We start from the raw sequence: 9,500 nt of genomic DNA, 5'->3' as shown, positions 1-9,500 counted from the left end.
TTCTCCAAATGATAGAAGCAAAAGATAAGGGGATTTTAGCATACAAGCTTGAACAAGTGATTAGTTATAATAGAGACATTAAATTGAGCAATGATCATTCCAAAAATAGTGCACATTGAGAGATGTATGTAGGTTCATGTGGCTTCAAAGAGGTAAGTAATATAGTTAAATCAATTTTGATACATACTTTTTTGTATACAGTTATTAATGAACCCGGGGGGGTTGGGCGGAAACCCATTTTTTGAAATTTTTATCCTTTGGACCTCAATATTGATTAATATTGAAGTGATTGTAGCTCTAAATTCTTGATGACACATTGATCTGAGTGTGTAATTAAGATGGATTCAAAGCTTATTAGTCAAGGTTGATGAGAGCAATTGAGGACATATAATAATTGAAGTGAATTTGATCCATTGAAGAGAGAGGCATATGAGAAATTATTAGTAAAGAGAGTTGCTCTATGGATCACTAATATTAAAGAAACAACATAAGGGGTGGACCTTGACGAATAATCTAGTGTCTTCTATATACAATAGTGCTCTAGATCTTAGGGCTCTTTGTGTCATTTATTTTCTTTATTGAATTGAATAGTTACATATTACTTCCCTATAAATTACATTGATAGATTGGTTTTAGGATCCATCTCCAGTCATTATCACACTCCAACTACTTCCATTACTTTGTCTTTGAGGACGTTATACTCACTTTCATTCATTAATAATATTCATTCGTTTTAGAGTTCTCTTTCTTCTCTAGTTTTGGTGCATGTTTTTGCATCTATTGTGTTCTCTTTTGAGTTATTATATTCTCATCATGTTCATGTGTTTTATATTTTAACTCAAGCTCCGTCTCTCCTGAAATTAAAAATTAATGAATGTGAACATACCATGCATTCTTCCATTTGTGTCATAGTACAAGAGTTCTATCATTCAAGACTCACTCATGGCTCTAGCTTGTGTCCCAAACTCTTGCTCCAATTAGGCAGGGACAAACTTCTTTCACATTAAATCCTTATATCTATATCTCATTGTTGCAATGAGATAAATAGATTTAGCATATTCATTAGATTAATGTTATATAAATGATATTGGATTTATAATTATACACACATTAAATGAACTTATGGCATGTTTAGATCAATAACATTATAGATTCATTGATAACATATCAATCCTCATCCAAGTGGCATGATGTGGCCATCATGATCAATATCACAAGTGATTCCATATGTCCCGATGTAGGAGGTTCTAACCTAACCTTACCTAAGGGTCAAACGATGGAAAAAAAACCTTGTGAGAAGCCCCCTAGTTCTCTGGGACTACCGTGCCATAGGATGGACCTGTCATGGGTTTCACCCACTTGCTTCTCTTGATAGCTTTAGTTTTCTAATTAGGTCCTATCACATTTATGTGTGACATTCAAAATCAGCTTCCTTAATTAAACCCTTTTGGAATAAGGTTCGTTCGCATAAGTTACGTCACACATGAGAATTCAGAAAAATCAGTCCTTTGACAAACAAGTTCCTTAAGTTATCTCAAGTTAATCTTTGTCTCCTACCCATATAGGAGAATTATGTATCCCTTATGTCCAACAAAAGTACTCGGTCCAAATCACATGGCACCATAATTTCCATCCAATATCTAGAATAGGATCCTTCAATGCCCCCAGACATTGGGTATGTTGCTGGTCCACCTGGCATTAATGGGGTGGGGGGACTCAAGTAGGGCCTAAAGAGGACCTACACAAAGCCTTATCAAGCCTAATTAGGCAGGAGCTAAGATATGAAATGGGGGTGCTCCAATGGATTGAGCTATGGCTACCCCTTCCTGTTGTACCTTGCAAACTAAAATAAACACTCAAAAGAATGCTTCAATAACTCTAAAGGAATGCCATGAGGGTACCCAAATGGGCCGGGTAGGTGCTCGGGAAGCAAGGGAGTGATCGGAGCTCGAAGGAGTCGAATATGGCTGCCAAGAGTGAGAACCAATGGTGTAGGGATTCGAATGAATGTTGAAGCAGTCATTTGAATGCTCAAATGCTCAAGAAACCATGCTCTAATACCACTTGAAAGGTGATAAGGATCAAAGCTTGCATGGGAGAGCTATGACAGGAGAGCAAGAGCAAGAGAGAGAGGCTCACAATGTGGGAACTCCAACAGTCACTATGTATGACCGGCCTTCCCTTTATTCATCTGTGACTAAAAGAATAAAGAATAAATTGACGGTGATGGGTGCCCAGTGCTTGCAGTGTGTAGGCGTTGATACTATTAGTGTAGTAATATACATGCAGCTAGGCAAAGGTGCCTTTACCCCTAACAGTATGAACTGGTAGAAAATTCAATGCATTAAAAACTATAGATTGACACAAGGTAATGAAATACTAGATGGTCTTACTACGAAGGTTGGTAAAAACCTGGTATATCTTATGCCAGTAATGGCATTTTAGTCTGATTAGTTAGTTCACTTTAGAAAATACAAACATAAGAGATGCATCATACCCGTCAGTGTGTGGATAGATTTGCTAATTTTCCACACCATACGCTTGGTTAGGACTGAAGGAAAACAAGGTAGCTGCATACAATCATCAGAGCTCATTTGTGGCCAAAGTGCCTCCATCTTTTCTACCTCCTTCAAATCCATTCGTGCCCCTATAGTGTCTCTCTTTCTTGTGATATGGTCCCATAATAAGCTGCCAATATTCTTAAAAATGTGCATAGAATCCAACAAATTGTTGATCTATAAATGGATCCAATATGAAAACTCATAGAAAATTGAAAACTATTGCATTTCACTTGGAAGTGACTCTTGGTGGACCGTCTTCCACTCATATAAGCTTTGGACATTCATTTGTGTGAAAGGTCATTGTCTAAGGAATCCCACTCTCAAATCATGGCACTTTGGCAAGAATGTGGCATGCCCCTGATAAATCATCGCCAAATCATCATACGTGTTCTATAGACAATTGACGTTTTCGTCTAATTGCCAGCTTGAATTGAGAGCAAGGACATCGGATACGTTGATTAAGATACGCCTGGTGATCTTAAACAACAAGATCTTCATCGTTTTCCATTTTGTCTACGTTACGACAAACAATTTGTTTTTGTTATCATTCTTTTTTTCTTTCTTAAATTGTTCTCCTCTCCTTCCATCTCTCTCTCTTTTTCTCTTTTTTTATTATGCTGTATGTATTTTCTCTCCCTCTCTTTCATTCCTTCTTATTTTTTCTCTTCCTCCCCCTCTCATTTTCTTTAACGATCACGGCTACGACTACGATGAAGACCACGACCATGACCACAACCACGATTACGACTACGACCATGACCACAACCATGACCATAACCGTGACCATGACCACAACCACGACTATGACTACGACTACGATTACGACAAGCACGACCATGACCATGACTACGACTATGACCACAACTACGACTATGACTACGACCACAACCATGACCACGACCACAACTACGACTACGACTACAACTACGACTATGACGATGATGACGATGACCACAACCACGACCATGACCATAACCACTACGACCATTACGACCACGACTACGACTACGACCATGACCACGACCACGACTACGACCATGACCACGACCACGACTACGATTATGACTACAACTACTTATATAGAGATGAAGAAAGAGACAAGAGTTAGGGAGAGAGTAAAGTTAGAGAAGAAGAGGAGAGAAGTGAGAGAGGTAGAAATAGAAAGAGAGATAGAGAGAGAAAAGAGATAGGGGGAGAGAGAAGGATTTAGGGAGAGTATAGGAAGAGAGAAAGAGGGAAGATTGAGAGAGAGAGAAGGATTGAGAGAAGAGAGAGGAGAAAGAGAGAGAGATCCGACTAGAGCATTTGACACCCATAGTCAACACACTGTGGAAAACACAAGCAAAAATTAACATTGAATTATGGCAAGAAAATCCACCCCACAAAACAATAGTTATAATACTTGAGGTAGGATTTCAAAGTCTTACTGATTTCAATCAGTCATGGATGCCATACTATGGGTAGGTTGCACTCATTAAGAATAGAATTGGCGATTCACCTCATCTTCTCTCCATCATCAATAGAATTCTTGTTTACCATTTATAACTCACCCACCTTCTCTCCACACTATTGTACACTACAATCTCTATGAGGGCATGAGATTGGGATCTCTACAGATACCAAAGCATGATCTCTAGCTTGATGGTTGCATATATACTACTATTACTCATGGAATAAACCTTAAAATAGTTATTATGCTCAAATATATGCTTGTTAGCATAGAAATTTGTTCCTAAGACTATTCTAAGGAAGAAAGAGAGTTAATGATAAAAGAGTATCCTTCCTTGCAAGTGATTTTATAATATATTTTTAAATTAAAATTGATAGTTGAAGATGAGTTTCCTAAGAGATCTTGTGGTGATGTTGTTTTAGTTTTGCGAAGCATATGAATGATACTATTTTAGTTTTTTGTATTTGTCTTTTTAAGAAGAGATTGATTTTTATGGAATATCCAAAGTTATTTTTGGATTTACATGATGAAAAATGAATGTTTTTCTAACTAATAGGCTGATTGCCTTCGTTGTATACTTACATGGTGGAGGCTAGGACAAGCCCCATGTATGAGAGGTCTCTTTGTAGGAAGAACATTATGCTAGGAGGCATAAGTGTGCTAGGGTTCTTTGGCGATATATCCCTTAGGTTTATTGAGGATCGCCTAACCCCTATGAGCCTAGGATGAGCTTATTGTAAGGTCTTATTTCCTTTTCTCTCTTTCTGTCCCTCTCTCATTTCCTCTCCCTCCCTCACCCTTACCCTCTCTTTCTCTTTTTTCCTATTAGGTTTAATGATTTTTCTCTATTTTTCTCTCTCCTCTCTCTCTCTCTCATTTGTTTTTCTCTCTCCTCTCCCTCTCTCATTTCCTTTAGAAGCAAAGAGAATTTTGTTATCATCAATGTGTGGGTAAGTATTGAGGTATGGCTCCTATCTTATCATCTATGAGGTATCCATACCCCTATAGGGTATGTCTAAGGTGTGTCCTCACCCACCTACGACTGGGCTCTTAGGCATAACCAAGAGACCCATCTACATCTGGTGTACCCATGAGGGTGGTATCTCTCAAAGTAGCACCCACAGGGGTGTCACCTGTGGACGGCTAAGCAAAATCTAGAGTCAGTGGAGTAGATGTCTCCACAGGTGTAACAAATCATACAGGTGATACGTCTCCACCAGAACAATGAGATGGAGACACTACATCAGTGCCTCCATGATATCCACTTGAGCCATCCTCTCTCGAACTTGTAGGAGAGTGAGGAGTAGCACGTGTATCTCAAGCTGACGATGGACCCATAGCATCAATATCTCTGCAACATCCCCCGAAACCACTCCCTCCATCTTGGCCCAATCTCTGGAGTCGATCTCATATACTAGAAATTGAAGCATCAGAGTGTGCCAAAGTAGATCTAACAGAATGTTCTGATGGTGTTCGAGATAGCTCCTGGTCTGCCATATCTTTGAATCAGGCCATCTGATCTGGAGACATACTTGTGAATATCTCCTACAACTTCTCGTCGCTCATCCCTTGACTCATCTTGCTCTTCAAATATCATCAGAGGTCACTTATAGAGAAAAAAATAAAATTAGCATAATCAATATAAAGATTAAATCAAAGTACAGTAATATAACTTTGAAAAAAATAATGTTACTTAAAATGCATATTCTAGAGTACCCTTGTAAGTGATTCATCAACAAATTGACTAGGCCGATGCGGCAAGTATGATGTAGGCTATGGTCCCATGTCAATCTCCTAGCACAACTTCATATACATGGGAAGGTCGATAGATAGGTCATCACAAAAGGATGAGTCCACCTCATTCTCAAAGAAATCTTGGCCTCCTGTCTTTCTGTCATCATTACTCGAATCTGCCTCCTCTATACGCTACGAGCCATCTTCCACCTCCACCCCTTACAATGTTGACCCCTCCACCTGTATACTCTCCTTATCTACAATGGGAACATTGCTTTTATCAAACACTCTCACACTCTGAGGAGCTGAAGGCACAACATACCACAATCAAGGTTGTTAGGGGTTTGGATAGAAAATTACATTTTCAAAATCATATATAAGAGAGATTCAACATTTGTGACATATCTATGTTGTGAAATTTTTTTTAAAAATAGTTCATGCACTTGTTCACAAACAATGGGCCAACAAGACAAATGTGTCACGCAGATCCATAAATATTTTCTCGAAATCTATTTTGAGAAATCCAGATGGACCTTGCTGAACGGTTGCCCTGGCTCCTTCCACCACTTTGAACCACTCCACATCGAATATGATCATGGAGAAGCTACAATAATCCACTGTGATAACACTTTCCAAGTTTCCAAAATACTCCATCTCATCTATAACGGTGTTTGTATGTGTGGCTCGCCATTGGCTATCTTGCTCAAACTTTGCCGTGACACCACAATCCCTTCTGGAGGTATTTTGTTGATGCGATGTCTTGACATTGCACGTCCACCACTGCAAACTTGAGGGCGGAGTTTTTTGCCAAGAATTTGAACACATTAGTTAGTGTCATTGGGAATTTATTTTTCATCATGTGTGTCTTTTTTTTTGCATGAGGCACGAGCATAAGTAGTTAGGATAGGCACAATTTCTTCAATGCATTCATAATTTTTCTTGTGGGTGTATCATTTGAATGATTGCATTACATGGTTTTAATTTGCAAATTGCATGAATAATTGGGCACAAAATTTTCTTCCAAAGCATATTTTGTGTTAGCGAACAATGCATGGAAAAACAAGTTCATATGAAGGAAACCATTTTTAAGACTCAAGGATTAAAGGAAAATGTCATAATGTTGATCCTTCACTTTGGACTTTCCCCATGTGACTTAATTGGAATGTTGCCAGTGCATATGATATGTCTCTTCATATGCAAAATTGATTTAACATTTAGCAGCCTACAAAAGCTTAAAAGACATATTGAGAAAAAGGTGATTATATTTTGTTGGCTTCAACTGACAAAAAAAAGATATTTTGCATGAGTGAGAATGCATTTTCAGCAAACATGGAAGGAAATGTTATGGGGATGCAAGTCCTTGGATCATCAGCATCTAGAGTGCTAGATTTTCAACATAATCAGCAAAGTGTTGCACATTTATAAGGCATGGCTCTTCCAAAGCATATGTTTTGTTAGGGCACAATGCATGGAAAAACACGTTTATATAAAGGAAAACGTTTTGAAGACTCAAAGATTAAAGGAAAAGTTCATAATGTTGATCCTTCACTTTGGACTTTCTCCATGTGACTTAATTGGAATGTTGCCAGTGCATATGATATGTCTCTTCATGTGCAAAGTTGATTTAATATTTAGCAACCTACAAAAGCTTAAAAGTCATATTGAGCAAAAGGTGGTTATATTTTGTCGGCTTCAACTGACAAAGAAAAGATATTTTGCATGAGTTAGAAGGCATTTTCAACAAACATGGAAGGAAATGTTATGGGGATGCAAGTCCTTGGATCATCAACATCTAGAGTGCTAGATTTTCAACATAATCAGCAAAGTGTTGCACATTTACAAGGCATGGCTCCCTTTTCCAGCACTCAAACAATGCATACTATTCCAGATAGCAACCAAGCTATACTTCCAGAAGTCAGAGGTACTTCATAAGCATCATAAGTTCATGGCAAGAATAAGATTGATATTACTAGTGGATGAGGAGGAACTGAGCCTTATGGAAGCACGAGATGATCCTGTAGACAAGAGTACTAGTGCACCATGGCAGCAAATAAAGTGGACTAATTCTATGGTGAAGCTCTTTCTCAATGCCATACTTTTTGTAGGGGAAGATGTACTTGACATTATTCATCGATCAAATTATAGTTCACTTACAACAACCATACTCTCTAGATTGCATTCCTGTGGAGATGCAAAATCAAAAATAAATTTTCAGTGGTTTTACTTAAAGTAGCTAGTGACTATGGGGTTTTGACCTTAGCAATATCTGATTTTTAGTGGACATAGGGTTTCAAACACCCACCTGTAGTCTAGGGAAAGCTTTTGTAACCTATTCGAGTGGCAATCACATCATGTACCCACTACTTTGAGGGGCTTATGGCAATGAGAGACTCTGTAGCATCTTGGGCTTCAAATCATGGAGATTTCAAGTGTGCCACACCAACATCTTGGAATCAAGGAAGCTATGCACTTGAAGAGCCAAATTCTAATGATGTTATCATTTGTAGTCTGATAAAGCAAAGCTTGCTGCTACTGAGAATTCTGAATGGGGCAGTTCCATATCTGATCTCTGCCAGTCAGAATTTTTTGAAGATCAGCTTAGGCAGAGGCGATTGTTATGGCCTGGATAGACATATGGACTGATTATGTTTATTGTAGTGATTCAATTGGTTGATATTGAAATGCAAGCTTCTCTTCTTCAAGCTGCACTGCGTGTGTTCTCATCAATCTTCTTTCTGTGCTCGTCATGGTGGCTTCCAAGAATGCCAAGCCATATACTTGGTCATCTCTAATTGCATTAGCCAATCTGATGCATGCATTAGTGATGAGGACGAGACAATGACTTCTTGAAATAGAGGATGGTGATATGTCTATTTAGAGATTCGAATTTTGGCATAGCTATGATGGCATTTACAACATTGTGATGACCGAATTAATGAGCGGGATGGAAAAAGCTATTTGATTATAGATTTAAACATTTAAGTTTTAGCCTTAGGAAAAAGCTAGGGCTTTAAAAGCCTTAGGATTTTACAAAAAAGATAAAAGCATGACGTGTGAAGATGGAAGAAGAAAAACTATATAATGGGGACACTATGAGAGCCTGAGGGCCATCAAACCAAGGGAGAGAGACTAGAGGTTGAGCTTGAATCCCTCGTCTCCTTGAAGATCTTGCTTCGAATTCAGGAGTGTAGGCTTGAGGTGGAGCTTGCATCCCTTGCCTTCTTCAAAGTTTACCATTGAATTCAGGAGAGAAGGCTTGAGGACGAGCTTTAAGCCCCTCACCTACATCAAAGTTTCCATCGCGAGTCATTTATGAAGAGTTGCTTGAGTTTGAGCTAGGTGCTCCTCGGTTCATTGAAAATTTTTTCTCAAAATCTAATAATCCACCTTTTTCTCTTATCTCTCAGATTGAGAATTCATCCTTGTCTTTCCCAAAACTCTTGAGATCAAATCCAAAAGTCTTTTGAACCTGTATATTGCCTATTTTTTTAAATCAAGAATTTGTTTTCCTCATTCAAAATTCTTTTGGATAAGTTTATTTCATTGTATTCTCCCATCTCAGAGCATCCTCGCGAGATGAGCGACTTTCACAAACCCCCGCACGTATTCCGTGTGACAGCGCTGTCGTCATATTATGAGGACACATTGTGAAAAAGTATGGAATGCATCATCATCCAACTTCTTTATTAATCAAGAGAGTCAATGTGGTATGAGTCATTAGTGTTAGTGTGAGTTGCATGGATTATCCAAAAATA

General features: G+C 38.4%; 1 pseudogene; it reads left to right on the top strand.

The window, feature by feature from the left end:
• The first annotated feature begins 6,792 nt into the window (after positions 1-6,792).
• On the top strand, positions 6,793-8,375 carry LOC148015460 (AUGMIN subunit 2 pseudogene; annotated as a pseudogene).
• Positions 8,376-9,500: the final 1,125 nt, after the last annotated feature.

This window comes from Lygodium microphyllum, chromosome 24 (assembly GCF_053477565.2).
Source record: "Lygodium microphyllum isolate KBCC chromosome 24, Lygodium_microphyllum_v1.1.10, whole genome shotgun sequence".
In the NCBI taxonomy this organism is placed as follows: domain Eukaryota; kingdom Viridiplantae; phylum Streptophyta; class Polypodiopsida; order Schizaeales; family Lygodiaceae; genus Lygodium; species Lygodium microphyllum.
Note: the sequence above shows the minus strand (reverse complement) of the source record. Positions and strands in the feature narration are given on the sequence as shown.